Below are 19,840 nucleotides of genomic sequence, written 5' to 3'. Positions count from 1 at the left end.
TGACCAACTGACCAACTGACTGACTGACCAACTGACTAACTGACTGACTTACTGACTGACTGAAGGACTGATGGACTGACCGACTGACTGACTGACCGACTGACAGACTGACCGACTGACTGACTGACTGACCTACAGACTGACCGACTGACTGACAGACTGACTGACCGACGGATCTCTGACCGACTTACTGACCAACTGATAGTCACACCGATGACCAACTTATTGACCAACTAACTGACAATTATACCTACTGACTGACCGTCTGACTGACTGACCAACTGACCAACTGACCGACTGACTGACTGGCTGACTGACTGACCAACTGACTGACTGACGGACTGACTGATCGACTGACTGACTGGCCGACTGACTGACCGACTGACCAACTGACTGACCAGCTGACGGACTGACTGACCGACCAACTGATCGACTGACTGGCCGACTGACTAACTTACTGACTGACCGAATGACTACTGACCGACGGATCTCTGACCGATTTACTGACCAACTGACAGTCACACCGACTGACCGACTTACTGACCAACTAACTGACAATTATACCTACTGACTGACCGTCTGACTGACTGACCAACTGACCGACTGACTGACTGACTGACTGACTGACCAACTGGCCAACTGACCAACTGACCGACTGACTGACAGACTGACTGACAAACTGACCGACCGACTGACTGACTGACTGGCTGACTGACTGACCAACTGACCGACTGACGGACTGACTGATCGACTGACTGACTGGCCGACTGACTGACCGACTGACCAACTGACTGACCAGCTGACGAACTGACTGACCGACCAACTGATCGACTGACTGGCCGACTGACTAACTGACCGACTGACCGAATGACTGACTGACCGACGGATCTCTGACCAACTTACTGACCAACTGACAGTCACACCGACTGACCGACTTACTGACCAACTAACTGACAATTATACCTACTGACTGACCGTCTGACTGACTGTCCGACTGACCAACTGACAGACTGACTGACCGACGGATCTCTGACCGACTTACTGACCAACTGATAGTCACACCGATGACCGACTTATTGACCAACTAACTGACAATTATACCTACTGACTGACCGTCTGACTGACTGACCAACTGACCAACTGACCGACTGACTGACTGGCTGACTGACTGACCAACTGACTGACCAGCTGACGGACTGACTGACCGACCAACTGATCGACTGACTGGCTGACTGACTAACTTACTGACTGACCGAATGACTACTGACCGACGGATCTCTGACCGACTTACTGACCCACTGACAGTCACACCGACTGACCGACTTACTGACCAACTAACTGACAATTATACCTACTGACTGACCGTCTGACTGACTGACCAACTGACCAACTGACTGACTGACTGACTGACTGACCAACTGGCCAACTGACCAACTGACCGACTGACTGACAGACTGACTGACAAACTGACCGACCGACTAACTGACTGACTGGCTGACTGACTGACCAACTGACGGACTGACGGACTGACTGATCGACTGACTGACCAGCTGACGGACTGACTGACCGACCAACTGATCGACTGACTGGCCGACTGACTAACTGACCAACTGACCGACTGACCGAATGACTGACTGACCGACGGATCTCTGACCAACTTACTGACCAACTGACAGTCACACCGACTGACTGACTTACTGACCAACTAACTGACAGTTATACCTACTGACTGACCATCTGACTGACTGTCCGACTGACCAACTCACTGACTTACTGACTGACTGATGGACAGATGGACTGACTGACTGACTGACCGTCTGACTGACTAGCCGACTGACTGACTGACCAACTGACTGACTGACCGACTGACTGACCAACTGATCGACTGACCAACTGACTGACCAGCTGACGGACTGACTGACTGCCTGACTGACTGACTGACCGACGGACTAATGGTCACACTAAGTGACTGACCGAACGATGGGCTGACAGTCACACTGACGGACCGACTAATCGTCTGACTGGGTGACTGACTAACTGACCAACTGACCGACTGACTTAATGACCAACTGACTGACAGACTGACCGACTGACTGACCATCTGACTGACTGGCTGACCGACTGACAGACTGATTGACTTACAGACTGATCGACTGACCGACGGCCTGACTGATGGACTTACTGTCTGACCAACTTACTGACAACTTACTGACCGACTGACTGACTGACTGACTGACCAATTGACTGACCGACTGACTGACCGACCGACTGACAGACTGACTGACCAACCGACTGACTGACCGACTGACTGACAGTCATGACTACCGACTGATCAATTGACTGACTGACGGACTGACTGACCAACTGACCGATGGACTGACTGACTGACCAACAGACTGACTGACCGACGGATCTCTGACCAACTTACTGACCAACTGATTGTCACACCGACTGACTGACTTACTGACCAACTAACTGACAGTTATACCTACTGACTGACCATCTGACTGTCTGACTGACTGACCAACTGACCAACTGACTGACTGACCGCCTGACTGACTGACAGACTGACTGACTGACTGACCGACGGACTAATGGTCACACTAAGTGACTGACCGAACGATGGGCTGACAGTCACACTGACGGATGGACTGACTGACAGAGCTTTATGTTTGCCTGATATTGCACTGCAGTCCATCTCCCACATCCCGATCCATGACCTGCCCCGCCAAGTTGATTGTGTGCTCATTAATAGATTTTACTCAACTAACTTAAAATTAATTAGGCCTACATTTCAGAATAAGCTTTATTACTGCCAATAAACTCTACAAATACTTAGATAAGCTGCAGAGCTGGGCTGAGAGGTGGCAAATGGAGTTTAATGCGGAGTAACCGAATGCAAAGTACTGGGTTTATGGTAGGATTCTTGGTAGTGTAGATGAGCAGAGATGATCCATGTACACAGATCCCTGAAAGCTGCCACCCAGATTGACAGGGTTGTTAAGAAGGCATACAGTGTTTTGGCCTTTATTAATAGAGGGATCGAGTTCCGGAACCATGAGGTTATGCTACAGCTGTACAAAGCTCTGGTGCGGCCGCACTTGGAGTATTGTGTACAGTTCTGGTCACCGCATTACAGGAAGGATGTGGAAGCTTTGGAAAAGGTGCAGAGGAGCTTTACTGGGATGCTGCCTGATATGGAGGGAAGGGCTTATGAGGAAAGGCTGAGGGCCTTGAGGCTGTTTTTGTTAGAGAGAAGAAGGTTGGGAGGTGACTTAATAGAGACATATTAGATAATCAGAGGGTTAGATAGAGTGGGCAGGGAGAGCCTTTTCCCTCAGATGGTGACAGTGAGCACGAGGGGGCATAGCTTGAAATTGAGGGGTGATAGATACAGGACAGATGTCAGAGGGAGTTTCTTTACTCAGAGAGTAATAAGGGTGTGGAATGCACTGCCTGCAACAGTAGGAGACTCCCCACTGTGAAGGGCATGTAAATGGTCAGTGGATAAATATATAGATGAAAGTGGAATAGTGTCGGATAGATAGGCTTCAGATTGGTTCCACAGGTCAGCACAACATCGAGGGCCGAAGGGCCTGTACTGCACAGTAATGTTCTATTTTCTGTGTGTCCTATGATTCAAAATGCACAGTTATTAAGCAGAAACCTGAATCATGATCCATTAAAAGGCAAAAACCTCATCACCAAATGCAAAACAACATTCCCACAACCTCACACATCAGACTGACTCTCACAAAACTCTTTTGGATAGGTTTAATCCTTAACATCTCAACTTCAGCTCCTCCGACAGTGCGGCACTCCCTCAGCACTGACCCTCCGACAGTGCGGCGCTCCCTCAGCACTGACCCTCTGACAGTGCGGCACTCCCTCAGCACTGACCCTCCAACAGTGCGGCACTCCCTCAGCACTGACCCTCCGGCAGTGCGGCGCTCCCTCAGCACTGACCCTCTGACAGTGCGGCACTCCCTCAGCACTGACCCTCCAACAGTGCTGCACTCCCTCAGCACTGACTCTCCGACAGTGCGGCGCTCCCTCAGCACTGACCCTCTGACAGTGCGGCACTCCCTCAGCACTGACCCTCCAACAGTGCTGCACTCCCTCAGCACTGACCCTCCGACAGTGCGGCGCTCCCTCAGCACTGACCCTCTGACAGTGCGGCACTCCCTCAGCACTGACCCTCCAACAGTGCGGCACTCCCTCAGCACTGACCCTCCGACAGTGCGGCGCTCCCTCAGCACTGACCCTCTGACAGTGCGGCACTCCCTCAGCACTGACCCTCCAACAGTGCTGCACTCCCTCAGCACTGACTCTCCGACAGTGCGGCGCTCCCTCAGCACTGACCCTCTGACAGTGCGGCACTCCCTCAGCACTGACCCTCCAACAGTGCGGCACTCCCTCAGCACTGACCCTCCGACAGTGCGGCGCTCCCTCAGCACTGACCCTCTGACAGTGCGGCACTCCCTCAGCACTGACCCTCCAACAGTGCGGCACTCCCTCAGCACTGACCCTCCGACAGTGCGGCGCTCCCTCAGCACTGACCCTCTGACAGTGCGGCACTCCCTCAGCACTGACCCTCCAACAGTGCTGCACTCCCTCAGCACTGACTCTCCGACAGTGCGGCGCTCCCTCAGCACTGACCCTCTGACAGTGCGGCACTCCCTCAGCACTGACCCTCCAACAGTGCTGCACTCCCTCAGCACTGACCCTCCAACAGTGCCCACTCTCTCATCACTGACCCTCCGACAGTGCCCACTCCCTCAGCACTGACCCTCCGACAGTGCGGCGCTCCCTCAGCACTGACCCTCTGACAGTGCGGCACTCCCTCAGCACTGACCCTCCAACAGTGCGGCACTCCCTCAGCACTGACACTCCGACAGTGCGGCGCTCCCTCAGCACTGACCCTCCAACAGTGCGGCACTCCCTCAGCACTGACCCTCCAACAGTGCCCACTCTCTCATCACTGACCCTCCGACAGTGCCCACTCCCTCAGCACTGACCCTCCGACAGTGCGGCGCTCCCTCAGCACTGACCCTCTGACAGTGCGGCACTCCCTCAGCACTGACCCTCCAACAGTGCGGCACTCCCTCAGCACTGACCCTCCGACAGTGCGGCGCTCCCTCAGCACTGACCCTCTGACAGTGCGGCACTCCCTCAGCACTGACCCTCCGACAGTGCGGCACTCCCTCAGCACTGACCCTCCGACAGTGCGGCGCTCCCTCAGCACTGACCCTCTGACAGTGCGGCACTCCCTCAGCACTGACCCTCCAACAGTGCGGCACTCCCTCAGCACTGACCCTCCAACAGTGCACACTCTCTCATCACTGACCCTCCGACAGTGCCCACTCCCTCAGCACTGACCCTCTGACAGTGCGGCGCTCCCTCAGCACTGACCCTCTGACAGTGCGGCGCTCCCTCAGCACTGACCCTCCAACAGTGCGGCACTCCCTCAGCACTGACCCTCTGACAGTGCCCACTCTCTCATCACTGACCCTCCGACAGTGCCCACTCCCTCAGCACTGACCCTCTGACAGTGCGGTGCTCCCTCAGTACTGACCCTCCGATAGTGCGGCACTCCCTCAGCACTGACCCTCCGACAGTGCGGCACTCCTCAGCACTGAACCTCCAACAGTGCCAGTCCCTCAGTACTGACCCTCCGACAGTGCGGCACTCCCTCAGAACTGACCCTCTGACAGTGCGGCGCACCCTCAGCACTGACCCTCTGACAGTGCGGCACTCCCTCAGCACTGACCCTCCAACAGTGCGGCACTCCCTCAGTACTGACCCTCCGACAGTGCGGCACTCCCTCAGCACTGACCCTCCGACAGTGCGGCACTCCCTCAGCACTGACCCTCCAACAGTGCGGCACTCCCTCAGTACTGACCCTCCGACAGTGCGGCACTCCCTCAGCACTGACCCTCTGACAGTGCCCACACCCTCAGCACGGAACCTCCGACAGTGCCAGTCCCTCAGTACTGACTCTCCGACAGTGCGGCACTCCCTCATCACTGACCCTCCGACACTGCGGCACTCCCTCAGTACTGACCCTCCGATAGTGTGGCACTCCCTCAGCACTGACCCTCCGATAGTGTGGCACTCCCTCAGCACTGACCCTCCGACAGTGCCCACTCCCTCAGCACTGACCCTCTGACAGTGCCCACTCCCTCAGCACTGACCCTCCAACAGTGCGGCACTCCCTCAGTACAGACCCTCCGACAGTGCCCACTCTCTCATCACTGACCCTCCGACAGTGCCCACTCCCTCAGCACTGACCCTCTGACAGTGCGGCGCTCCCTCAGTACTGACCCTCTGACAGTGCGGCACTCCTCAGTACTGACCCTCTGACAGTGCGGCACTCCCTCAGCACTGACCCTCTGACAGTGCGGCACTCCTCAGCACTGAACCTCCGACAGTGCCAGTCCCTCAGTACTGACCCTCCGACAGTGCGGCACTCCCTCAGAACTGACCCTCTGACAGTGCGGCGCACCCTCAGCACTGACCCTCTGACAGTGCGGCACTCCCTCAGCACTGACCCTCCGACAGTGCGGTGCTCCCTCAGCACTGACCCTCCAACAGTGCGGCACTCCCTCAGCACTGACCCTCCAACAGTGCGGCGGTCCCTCAGCACTGACTCTCCGACAGTGCGGCACTCCCTCAGCACTGACCCTCCGACAGTGCGGCACTCCCTCAGCACTGATTCTCCGATAGTGTGGCACTCCCTCAGCACTGACCCTCCGACAGTGCCCACTCCCTCAGCACTGACCCTCTGACAGTGCCAGTCCCTCAGCACTGACCCTCCGACAGTGCCCACTCCTCCAGCACTGACCCTCCGACAGTGCCCACTCTCTCATCACTGACCCTCCGACAGTGCCCACTCCCTCAGCACTGACCCTCTGACAGTGCGGCGCTCCCTCAGTATTGACCCTCTGACAGTGCGGCACTCCTCAGTACTGACCCTCCGACAGTGCGGCACTCCCTCAGAACTGACCCTCTGACAGTGCGGCGCACCCTCAGCACTGACCCTCTGACAGTGCGGCATTCCCTCAGCACTGACCCTCCGACAGTGCGGTGCTCCCTCAGCACTGACCCTCCAACAGTGCGGCACTCCCTCAGCACTGACCCTCCAACAGTGCGGCGCTCCCTCAGCACTGACCCTCTGACAGTGCGGCACTCCCTCAGCACTGACCCTCTGACAGTGCAGCACTCACACAGCTCTGACCCTCCGACAGTGCGGCACTCCCTCAGCACTGACCCTCCGACATTGCGACGCTCCCTCAGCACTGACCCTCCGACAATGCGGCGCTCCCTTAGCACTGATCCTCTGACAGAACCCACTCCCTCAGCACTGACCCTCCGACAGTGCCCACTCCTCCAGCACTGACCCTCCGACAGTGCGGCGCTCCCTCAGCACTGACCCTCCGACAGTGCGGCACTCCCTCAGCACTGACCCTCCGACAGTGCGGCACTCCCTCAGCACTGACCCTCCGACAGTGCGGCACTCCCTCAGCACTGACCCTCCGACAGTGCGGCACTCCCTCAGCACTGACCCTCCGACAGTGCGGCACTCCCTCAGCACTGACCCTCTGACAGTGCGGCACTCCCTCAGCACTGACCCTCCGACAGTGTGGCACTCCCTCAGCACTGCAGTGGGAGTTGGGTCTACTGTGTTTGAGTTGCAATGTGGACTGCAGGAAGTGAATATTTGAATGTGGGGAGAGCTTCATGCGAAAGTTATAAAGAATGTGGTATCTAGGTTTTTAAAAATGTATTCAGAGTCTGTACAGGAACATTTTAATTAACACCCTCCAATCGCTCCGTTTTATTATTAACACCATGTTCACACTTTACGAGTTTGTGGTCAACCAATCCCTGGAGTGTTCCTCAGAATAGCGCCTTAACCAATCCAAGTTCCTCTGGTAGAGTCATTGAACCGTACTGGTCTCTGTCATAGGGAGAGGCCCTTCAGCCCATCATGGTCAGGAACAGCCACCTGACTCCTCTAACCCCGATTCCCAGCTCTGGACCCACTGCCATGTAGGCCCGGACATCACAGGTACACCTCTAAATGCTTCTTCAATGCCCTAGCAACGCCTCCACCAATCAGAGTCCATTTGCCAACCAATCAGCACCGTCTTGTCAAGCAGCATAAATTGTCATCCCTTTTTCAGTTTTGAGAGTCTAGAGGGGGGTCCTGGTTGATGTGGCTCTGCCCAGCTGGGACTGTGTCTCTGGGTGGCAGCAAGGCTCGCGTTTATCAGGACAGATTCCTGCCAAGTGTGTGGTTCAGGGCGTGTACTGTCCATCCTCAAACACCCTTTGGAGATTCGGGAATCTGCTCTCTCCTGCCACAGGACTCTGGACATTTTGTCTTGGAATATAAGGAGATGGCCTGAGGTGACCCAGGGTTTGTCTCAGTCATCACCGGAGAACACAGTGACATCCCGGAAATAAACCAGGGAATGGGAGGGAGGGAGAGAGGGAGGGAGGGAGAGGGAGGGAATGGGAGGGAGGTAGAAAGGGAGGGAGCGAGGGAGAATCCTGAGGGAAGTGGTGCTGAGTGAAGTGCAGGAACTGCAATGATTAGTCTCCACCTCCTGATCCACTTCATTTCCGGGTGTTAATGATGCAGTGGGTGAAACGTCTGATGGTAATTAATTTAATTTTATGAAGTGTCCTTGAGTCAGGGAAGGTTCCGTTCCCGTGGGAAACTGCGAATATACCAGCTTGATTAAAATGGAAAGAATGCAGCCCACAGGAAACGGCCGACCATTTCACATCGGGATTGGGAAAATATTCGAAACAGGTTGTGGAAGACATTGTTACAGGGCACTTGGGGTCATTGAAGATCATCAGGATCAGCCAACATGGGTTTGGTCAAAGGAAACTGTGTTTGACTAATTTATTGAAATTTTTTGAAGAAATAACATGTTTTGGATCCAGGGAAGCCAGTCAGTGTATTGTATCTAGACTTAGAGTCGCAGATTCTGAGAGTCATACACCCTGGAAGCAGACCCTTCGGCCCAACCAGTCCAGGCTGACCACGTTCCCAAACTAAACCAGTTCCAGCTGCCTGCTCCTGGCCCGGATCCCTCCAACTCTCCCCTATCTCAGGTAACTGACTGTGTGGAGTTTGCACGTTCTCCCCGTGTCTGCGTGGGTTTCCTCCGGGTGCTCCGGTTTCCTCCCACAATCTGAAGATGTGCGGGTCAGGTGAATTGGCCATGCTAAATTGCCCGTAGTGTTAGGTAAGGGGTAAATGTAGGGGTATGGGTGGGTTGCGCTTCGGGGGTCGGTGTGGACTTGTTGGGCCGAAGGGCCTGTTTCCACACTGTAAGTAATCTAATCTAATCTAACTATCCATGACCTTATCCAAATGTCTTTTAAACGTTGCACTGTGTCCACATCCCCCACTTTCTCTGAAAATTCATTCCACACACAAACCACTCTCTGTGGAAAAAAGTTGCTCTCATATATTTTTAAAAACTTTCTCCTCTCACCTTAAATATATCCCCCTCTCAGTCTTGAAATCCCCACCCTAAGGAAGAGAGATCTGCCATTCACTTTATCTATACTTTATAAATCTCTATAAGGTCACCCCTCAACCTCCTACTGTCCCTTGTGTGCTTACCCAGCCTCTCCTATAACTCTGACCCTTCTTTCCAGGAATATCTGATACCCAACAGGGATTTGAGAAGTTTCCACATGAAGGCTGACCTGTACAAAGTGAAAGCTGATGGAGTTGGAGGTAACGTACTGACATGGACAGAGAGTTAGCTTCTTAACAGATGAAGGTGAATTCACCATGTCCCAGTCGAGGGGGGAGGGGGGGCCAATATAATCTGAACCTGAGGGTGACGGTACCTCAGCCCGTGGGACAGGTTGAGAGGTGGGACCTTTCTGGTAACTTCAGGCAGTGCAGGAATTGAAGCCACATTGTTAGTGTCACTCATCAACCGTCCAACCAACTGAGCTGACCATGCCCCACAGCAGGAAGCAGAGAAGAAATGTAAAGGAGGAATTCTCTGGTTAGCGAGTGTAAATGACCTGGTGTGCGATAAGGTTTGGTGCTAGGGTCTCTCCTCATCGCCAACCTGCTCCATCCCCAACAACATCCTGGTGAATCTCCTCAGTAACCCCCCTCCAGTACAATCCCATCCCTCCGCTAGTGTGTGGACCAGAACCGCACACAGGCCTCTAGACAAGGCCTCACAGAAGGCCTGTACAGCTCCGAGCTAACCTCCCTGCTGTTATATCAATGCCTCGGCTGATAAAGCCAGTGTCCCATACATCTTCTTAACCACCCGATGAACCTGTCCTGCTGTAGGGTTCTGTGCACAAACTCTCCAAAGCTTCATGCCCTGCCATTCATTGAGAACAAAGAAAATGGACAGCTCAGGAACAGGCCCTTCGGCCCTCCAAGCCTGAGCCGATCCAAATCCACTGTCTAAACCTATTGTCCAATTCCTAGGCATCTGTATCCCTCTGCTCCCCACCTACTTATGTATCTGTCCAGATGCACCTTAAATGAATCTACTGTGCCTGCCTCTACCACCCCAGGGACCAGGCACCGACCACCCTCGGTACAAAGTACTTGCTGCATATATTCCCCCTTAAACTTTTCACCTCTCACCTTGAACGGGTGTCCTCTCGTTATCGAATCTCTCACCCTGGGAAAAAGCTCATCTCTTTCTAGTCTATCTACACCCTTCATAGTTAAAAATCACACATCAGATTATAGTCCAACAGGTTTAATTGGAAGCAGACTACACCCTTCACGATTTTGTAGACCTCAATCAGGTACCCCCTCAATTTCCTTTTATCTAATGAAAATAAATCTAACCTACACAACCTCTCTTCAGAGTTAGCACCTTCCATACCAGGCAACATCTTCGTAAACCTTCTCCGCACCCTCTTCAAAGCTTCCACATCCTTTTGGTAATGTGGCGACCAGAACTGTACACAGTATTCTAAATGCGGCTGAACCAGCGTTGTGTACAATTTTAACATGACCCACCAGCTCGTATACTCGATCCCCCGTCCAATGAAGGCAAGAATACCATATGCCTTCCTGACCACTCGATCCACCTGTACAGCCACCTTCAGGGAACAATGGACCTGAACTCCCAGATCTCTCTGCTCAGTAACTTTTCTCAAGGCTCTTCCGTTTACAGTATAGTTCGCTCTAGAATTAGACTTCCCAAAATGCATCACCTCACATTTACCTGGATTGAACTCCATCTGCCACTTCTCTGCCCAACTCTCCAGTCTATCTATATCCTCCTGTAGTCTCTGACAGTCCCCTATGCTTTCTGCTACTCCACCAATCTTCGTGTCATCTGCAAACTTACTGATCGTACCAACAGTGCCCTCTTCCAGATCATTTATGTATATTACAAACAACAGTGGTCCCAGCACTGATTCCTGTAGAACACCACTGGGCACTCTTCAACTACTACTCTCTGTCTCCTGTTGCTCAACCAGTTCTTTATCCACCTAGCTAGAACATCCTGCACACCATGTGACTTTACTTTCTCCATTAGTTTACCATGGGGAACCTTATCAAACGCTTTACTAAAGTCCATGTGTATGACATCTACAGCCTTTCCTTCGTCTATCAACTTGGTCACTTCCTCAAAAAACTCAATTTGGTAAGGCACGATCTCCCCCCCACAAAACCATGTTGCCCATCACTGATAAGCGCATTCTCTTCCAAATATAAATAGATTTTATCTCTCGGTACCTTCTCCAGCAACTTCCCTAGCACAGACGTCAGGCTCACTGGTCTGTAGTTAACTGGATTACCTGGAATTTCCCTACTACCCTTCTTGTACAGGGGGATAACATAAGCAACCCTCCAGTCGTCCGGCACCTCACCTGCATTTAAGGATACCATAAAGATATTTGTCAGGGCTCCAGCTATTTACTCTCTTGCCTCCCTCAGTCACCTAGGATAGATCCCATCTGGTTCCGGGGTTTTGTCCACCTTAATAACCTCTAGCCTAACCAACACATCTTCCCGACTTATGTCAACGTGATCCAGAGTAAACAAATTTCTATCTCTAATCTCAACATTCATAATCTCCCATTCCCCAGTGAACACTGATACAAAGTAATCATTGAGAATCTCACCCATTTTCTCAGGTTCGACACAACCTTTCTTCCTGATCTTTCAGTGGACCAATCCTCTCTCGGGTTACCCTCTTACTTCTTATATAAGAATAAAAGGCCTTGGGATTCTCTTTAATTCTGCTCACTAAAGTTATTTCATGACCTTTTAGCCACTTGATTGCTCATTTAAGACTTGTCCTACTCTTCCGATATACTTCCAGGGCCAGCTCTGTTCTTAGCTGCCTGGACCTTGTGTACGCTTCCCTTTTCCTCCTGGCTAATCGCACGATTTCTCCCTCATCCACCGTTCACAAGGAACTCCATTCGCTTGGTCCTTCATCCAAAGTTCCTCACCCAACACTGAGCAGGTTAAACTTCACCTGCCACGAAGCTCCCATTTATAACCTCCTGGATCTAAACATCCTCTCCCTCGGTGACAATCGCCATGTGATCCACACATTTACATATCAACCCCCTTCCCCCCACCCCATCATTGCCATAGTTTATGAATATCACAAGAAACGATGGAAGCCAGCTCTGATCCCTGTGGGACACCGCTGCACACCGTGCTCCCGTCACACACCCACCCGCCTACACCCCCCTCGGTCTCCTCTCCCTAACCCAGTGTTGGGTATAACATGGCAAGTTACCCGCAATCCGGTGTGATTGACCTTCTCTATCAGAGTGTGGGGAGTGTCAGGAGTGTGGGGAGTGTGGGGAATGTGTGAGGAGTGTGGGGAGTGTGTGGAGTGTGTGGGTAGTTTGGAGAGAGTGAGGAGTGTGTAGGGAGTGTGGGGAGTGTGTGGGGAGAGTGGGGAGTGTGGGGAGTGTCAGGAGAGTGGGGAGTGTGTGGAGTGTGGGGAGTGTGTATGGAGTGTGGGGAGTGTGTGGGGAGAGTGGGGAGTGTGTGGGGAGAGTGGGGAGTGTGTGGGGAGAGTGGGGAGTGTGGGGAGAGTGGGGAGTGTGTGGGGAGAGTGGGGAGTGTGGGGAGAGTGGGGAGTGTGTGGGGAGAGTATGGGAGATGTGGGGAGAATGTGGGGAGAGTGGGGAGTGTGGGGAGAGTGGGGAGAGTCAGGGGAGTGTGGGGAGAGTGTGGGGAGAGTAAGGGGAGTGTGGGGAGAGTGTGGGGAGGGTGGGGAGAGTGTGGGGAGAGTGTGGGGAGTCGCGGGAGTGTGAGGAAAGGGTGGGGAGAGTGTGGGAGGAGTGTAGGGAAGGTGGGGAGAGAATGGGGAGAGTGTGGGGAGGGTGGGGAGTATGGGGAGTGTGGGGAGTGTGGGGAGGGTGGGAGTGTGTGGTGAGTGTGGCGAGTGTGTGGGGAGTGTGGGGAGTGTGGGGATTGTGGGAGTGTGGGGAGTGTGGGGAGTATGTGGGGAGAGTAGGAAGTGTGGGGAGAATGGGAGTGTGTGGTGAGTGTGGGGAGTGTGTGGGGAGTGTGTGGGGAGTGTGGGGAGTGTGGGGAGGGTGGGAGTGTGTGGTGAGTGTGGCGAGTGTGTGGGGAGTGCGGGGAGTGTGGGGAGAGTGGGGAGAGTGGGGAGAGTGTGGGGAGTGTGGGGAGTGTGTGGTGAGAGTTTGGGGAGGGTTTGGAGAGTGTGGGGAGAGTGTGGAGAGCGTGGGGAGAGTGTTGGGAGAGTGTAGGGTGAGAATGGGGAGGATGGGGAGAATGTGGGGAGTGTGTGGGGAGTGTGGGAAGTGTGTGAGGGAGTGTGGGGAGTGTGGGGAGAGTGGGGAGAGTGGGGAGTGTGTGGGGAGTGTGTGGGGAGTGTGTGGGGAGAGTGGGGAAAGTGTGGGGAGTGTGGGGTGAGTAGGGAGAGTGAGGAGTGTGGGGTGTGTGGGGTGTGTGGGGAGAGTGGGTAGTGTGGGGAGAGTCGAGAGAGTGTGGGGAGAGTGGGGGGAGAGTGGGGAGAGTAAGGGGAGTGTGGAGAGAGTGTGAGGAGGGTGGGGAGATTGTGGGAAATGCGTGGGGAGTGTGGGTGTGTGTGGGGAGTGTGGGGAGTGTGAGGTGTGTGGTGGGAGAGTGGGGAGTGTGGGGAGAGTGGGAGTGTGTGGTGAGTGTGGGGAGTGTGTGGGGAGTGTGGGGAGAGTGGAGAGTGTGTGGGGAGCGCGGGGAGAGTGGGGAGTGCGTGGGGAGTGTGGGGAGTGTGGGGAATGTGTGGGGAGAGTGTGTGGACTGTGGGGAAAGGGTGGGGAGAGTGTGGGGAGGGTTGGGTGAGTGTGGGGAGGGTGGGGAGAGTGTGGGGAGAGTGAGGGGAGTGTGAGGAGAGTCGGGGAGTATGGAGAGAGTGTGGGGAGTGTGGGTGTGTGTGGGGAGTGTGGGGAGTGTGTGGGGAGTGTGGGTGTGTGTGGGGAGAGTGGGAGTGTGTGGTGATTGCGGGGAGTGTGTGGGGAGTGTGGGGAGTGTGTGGGGAGTGTGGGGAGTGTGTGGGGAGTGTGGGGAGAGTGGGGAGTGCGTGGGGAGTGTGTGGGGAGAGTGTGTGGACTGTGGGGAAAGGGTGGGGAGAGTGTGAGGAGCTTGGGGAGTGTGAGGAGAGTGGAGAGAATGTGGAGAGTGTGGGGTGTGTGGTGGTAGAGTGGGGAGTGTGGGGAGCGTGTGGGGACGGTGGGGAGAGTGGGGAGAATGTAGAGAGTGTGGGGAGGGTGGGGAGAGTTGGGATGGTGGGGAGAGTGGGGGGAGACTGAGGGGAGTGTGTGGGGAGTGTGGGGCAAGTAGGGAGTGTGAGGAGTGTGGGGGACTGTGGGGAGTGTGTGGAGGGTGGGGAGAGTGTGCGGACGATGGGGAGAGTGGGGAGAGTGTGGGGAGAATGTAGAGAGCGTGGGGAGAGTGTGGGGAGCCTGGGGAGTGTGGGGAGGGTGTGGAGAGTGAGGAGTGTTGGGAGAGTGTGGGGGAGGTTGGGGAGTGTGTGGGAATGTGGGGAGAGTGGGGGAGTGTCGGGAGAATGTAGAGACTGTGGGGAGAGTGAGGGGAGGGAGGGGAGAATGGGAAGAGTGGGGAGAGTGTGGGGAGAGTATGGGGAGTGTGGGGAGAACTTGGGGAGAGTTGGGAGTGTGGGGAGTGTGTGGGGAGAGTGTGTGGACTGTGGGGAAAGGGTGGGGAGAGTGTGGGGGGAGTGTGAGGAAAGTGTGGGGAGAGTGTGGGGAGTGCGGCAGTGGGGGAGAGTGTGTGGAGGGAGAGATCCCTCAGCACTGACCCTCCGACAGCGCGGCACTCCCTCAACACTGACCCTCCGACAGTGCGGCACTCCCTCAGCAATGACCCTCCGACAGTGCGGCGCTCCCTCAGCAATGACCCTCCGACAGTGCGGCACTCCCTCAGCAATGACCCTCCGACAGTGCGGCACTCCCTCAGCAATGACCCTCCGACAGTGCGGTGCTCCCTCAGCAATGACCCTCCGACAGTGCGGCACTCCCTCAGCACTGACGCTCCGACAGTGCGGTGCTCCATGTTATAATATATTACCAGTTCCACCTCCTGTATCGTTCTGTCTCTGACCTTTCTGGGTCCAGTACTGTGCAGGCAGCTGTGGGAATGATTAGGTCAATAAATGATCCCAGTTACAACTTGAAATCCCAAAATAGCTGAGGAATCCTGCGAGCGATCTGCCTGGATCCTGCTCCCAGTCCAAGTTTAAACTCCCTGCTTTCCTGGGGGCTGTGGGAGCTGTACAGAGTAACTCCCTTTCAATGGTGATTCCCTCTGAGAGGAGCTGTTCCTGAAACCCAACCCTGAGCCGATGCGGAGTGGGAGGGTGGCTTTGAAAGTGTGAGCTGTATATCCAGCTCCCAAACTCTCGATACAGGGGAGAGGACAGGATCACAGGAGTTACCTGAGACTGAACCAGTTTCGGTTTGAAATATTTGACGGACGTTTTGAATCACTTCACATCTGGAGAGTGAGCTGTTCAGTCCTGGATTGACATCCCGAACATCCTTCACAAGATCTCTCCCAATCCAAAACTCAGACTATTTATAAACAGATTTATTGCGGGCCAGTATCAGGTATCTGAGAGATTTTAACACATGCCTGACCAGACAATATAAACAACTCTGTCATATCATCCCATCCAAACATCGATAGCATTTCAGAGGGTCAGTGCTGAGGGTGTGCAGTACTGTCGGAGGGTCAGTACCGAGGGAGTGCCGCACTGTTGGAGGGTCAGTGCTGAGGGAGTGCCGCACTGTCGGAGGGTCAGTCTGAGGGAGTGCCGCACTGTCGGAGGGTCAGTGCTGAGGGAGTGCCGCACCGTCGGAGGGTCAGTGCTGAGGGAGTGGGCACTGTCGGAGGGTCAGTGCTGAGGGAGTGCCGCACTGTCGGAGGGTCAGTGCTGAGGGAGTGCCGCACTGTCGGAGGGTCAGTGCTGAGGGAGTGCCGCACTGTCGGAGGGTCAGTGCTGAGGGAGTGCCGCACTGTCGGAGGGTCAGTGCTGAGGGAGTGCTGCACTGTCAGAGGGTCAGTGCTGAGGGAATGCCGCACTGTCAGAGGGTCAGTGCTGAGGGAGTTGGCATTGTCAGAGGGTCAGTCCTGAGGGAGTGGGCACTGTCAGAGGGTCAGTGCTGAGGGAATGCTGCACTGTCGGAGGGTCAGTGCTGAGGGAGGACTGAATAGATTTTTAAAGCAAAGGTCTGTCCCCTTTGAGTGGAGTTGAAGTATCCCTTGCTGTTGTGTGCAGGTACCAGCTGGGGATAGCGGTGCAATGTCCTGAGGTAAATCCTTCTTTGACGTTTGCGTCACATGTAGACGGGGCAGTTCAGAAGGTGCTTCGAGCAATCGCCTTCATTGCCCAGATCTTTGAGATAGGAGTTGGGACGTCATGTTGGAGTTATGTTGGTGTGGCCTTTCCTGGAGTATTGTGGGTGCAGCTGGGGTCACTCTCTATCGCAAGGATATTATTAAATTTATGAGGGTTCAGAAACAAATTTACCAGAATGTTGTTGGGTTTGGAGTTATCAAAATACATTGGCTGGGCTGGGATTTCTGTCACTGGGGAACAGGAGGTTGGAGGGTGAGTTTGTGTCCTGAGGAATACAGAGAAGGTGAATAACAAGGGGCTTTTCCTTGGGTGGGGGAGTTTAAAACGAGCCGGTGTATTTTTAAAGTGAGAGGAGAGAGCTTTAAAAAGGACAAGAGGAGCAACGTTTTTACCCAGAGGGTGGTTCGTGTGTTGAATGAACTTCCTGAAGGAGTGGGGGATGTGGGTATATGTTTAAAAGACACATCAAAAGGAAAGGTTTAGAGGAATATGTGCCAGGAGCTGGCAGGTACTACTCATGGAATAATTGAATTGGGATTATGGTCAGTGTTGAAAATGTGTTGCTGGTTAAAGCGCAGCAGGTCAGGCAGCATCCCAGGAACAGGAAATTCATCAGGAATGAAGGGCTTATGCCCGAAACGTCCAATTTCCTGTTCCTGGGATGCTGCCTGACCTGCTGCGCTTTAACCAGCAACACATTTTCAGCTCTGATCTCCAGCATCTGCAGACCTCACTTTTTACTCCTACATTATGGTCAGTATGGACTGGTTGGGCCGAAGGGTCTGTTCCGTGCTGGATGACTCTATGGCTCCGTGATTGGTGTCACTGACAAACCAGAGCTTCTGCCCATTTTCATCCAGCTCTTTGTGGGATCTTGCTATGCACTGACTGCTTCGTTCACTGCATTCCAACATTACTTCCAAGGTACTGCAATGTCAGCAAGGGCCTCTGGGTGGTCTGCAGTCTCGGAAGGTGCTATACGAATGCATTCTCTCAGTTCTTTGATATAACATCAAGGAAATAGGCCTCACGGCCCAACGCCTCAGTTTTGACCCTTACCCCTTTCTCCTCTCTCCCTCATCCCGTGACCTGTCACACCATTCTCCCTCATCTCCTCCTTCAGTTCTCCCTTTGAACACTTTGACACGCTCCGTCTCAGCGCGGGAGCCCAATCTCCGTCTATCCACACTGTCTGGGCCAGGACCTCTCACCCAGTTCAGGTTACTGATGACTTTTTTTAATACGAATGGTCTGGAATCACACACACAGAGACACACACACAGACACACAGAGACACACACACACACACACAGACACACACACACACTGACACACAGAGACACACACACACACACACACAGACACACACACACACTGACACACACACACACACTGACACACAGAGACACACACACACACACACAGACACACACACACACTGACACACAGAGACACACACACGCACTCTCTCTCTGTCTCTGCTTTTCTTTCTCTCTATCTCCGTCTCTCTCTCTCTCTCTCTCTCTCTCTGTCTCTGCGTCCCTCTCTCTGTCTCTATCTCTGTCTCTCTCTCTCTCTGTTTCTGTCTCTCTGTCTCCATCTCTCTCTCTCTCTCTCTCTGTCTCTGCATCCCTCTTTCTCTGTCTCTCCGTCTGTCTCTCTCTGTCTCTGTCTCTGTCTGTCTCCGTCTCTCTCTCTCTCTCTGTCTCTCTGTCTTCATCTCTCCCTGTCTCTGTGTCCCTCTCTCTCTGTCTCTCTGTTTCCATCTCTTTCTCTCTCTGTCTCTCTCTCTCTCTCTCTCTGTCTTCATCTCTCCCTGTCTCTGTGTCCTTCTCTCTCTCTGTCTCTCTGTTTCCATCTCTTTCTCTCTCTCTCTCTGTCTGTCTCTCTCTCTCTCTCTGTGCCTCTGTCGCTCTGTCCTGACTAGTCACTTGCTGATGCCAAGTGCAGTGAAGGGTTAAATCAAACCTCACCCAGAAATGCAGGATCCTTCCTGGAGACGGCTGCTGGTCACCGTGCAGCGTGGAGGGGTCTGACCGTTACCGGGGAGTGGTCCTGGGTATTAGTTAGTTTCCCATGGCATCCTCGGGCTGTCACTGCCTCAGGCCCAGGGGAATACTTCATCCTGAGAGGCACAGACACCGACTGACAGCACGCTGTCCCAGAGAGGAGCAACTTGTCGTCAGTGGGGGGAGGGAGTTGTTAAAATTCACTGGGAGGATCTCTCCCCTTTCTCTCACCACCTCCTCCCACTCTCAGTCCCAGCTTTAAATACTTTTCACAACTGCTCACACCGAGACTGAGAGTCTGGACAGGAACATGCTGATTTTGTCTGGGTGGGGGTGTGTGTTTTCTTAATGCTTTTTTTTTGGCACTTTCTCAAATCCTTGTCATCGAATCTTTCAGCGCGGAAGGAGTCCATTCCGCCCATCTCATGCCTGCTAGCTCTTTGACAGACATGTCCAAATTGTCACAGATTTCCCTGAGAACCCCTATACTTTCTTGCTTCCCCCTTTCTTGACTTATTCTCCAACTCCCGTTGTCAAAAGCCCTTGTTGTATCAGGCTCCACTGCCTGTGCCCTCTCAGGCAATGTGTTCCCCTGTCTCCGGGGAACAGAGTCATTCTCCCGCTCTCCTTCTCAGGAGACTTTGTAAACTCTGTGTCCCTCCTGTCACTGGAAACACTGCCTCCTTCCTTATTCCACTTAACGATATTGGATCCTTGGATTTGATTCCCTCTGTCCAGCTCTGAGGAGTGATTCTGTCACTGGCCTGCACCAGCTCACCCCCACCTTCTCCAGGGACAGCCAGGGATGGGCAATAAATACTGGGTCCAGCCCGTGACACCCAATGCCCGGTGAATGGATTCCAATCTGCTCCATGTTAACAGAAGCCCCCTCCATCTCTGGTCCCTCTCTGTCCACATTCCGGGCTGTCAGTGGGTAGTGGTATTGTCTCCGGGTTAGTA

General features: G+C 53.9%; 1 protein-coding gene across 2 annotated transcripts in view; it reads right to left on the bottom strand.

Annotated features, from left to right (window-relative positions):
* Nucleotides 1–19,086, bottom strand: part of LOC132816586 (rho-related GTP-binding protein RhoG-like) — a 39,734-nt gene extending 20,648 nt beyond the window's left edge. Inside the window, exon 1 of one of the 2 annotated variants that reach the window (XM_060826376.1) lies at nt 18,845–19,086. The gene's annotated coding sequence lies outside the window, so the exon portion shown is untranslated. Of the gene's footprint in view, nt 1–15,476; nt 15,544–18,844 lie in introns of those variants that run through there. The other variant, XM_060826377.1, reaches the window with a different exon arrangement.
* Nucleotides 19,087–19,840: the final 754 nt, after the last annotated feature.

The sequence above is a fragment of the Hemiscyllium ocellatum genome, chromosome 6 (assembly GCF_020745735.1).
Source record: "Hemiscyllium ocellatum isolate sHemOce1 chromosome 6, sHemOce1.pat.X.cur, whole genome shotgun sequence".
Lineage (NCBI taxonomy): Eukaryota > Metazoa > Chordata > Chondrichthyes > Orectolobiformes > Hemiscylliidae > Hemiscyllium > Hemiscyllium ocellatum.
Note: the sequence above shows the minus strand (reverse complement) of the source record. Positions and strands in the feature narration are given on the sequence as shown.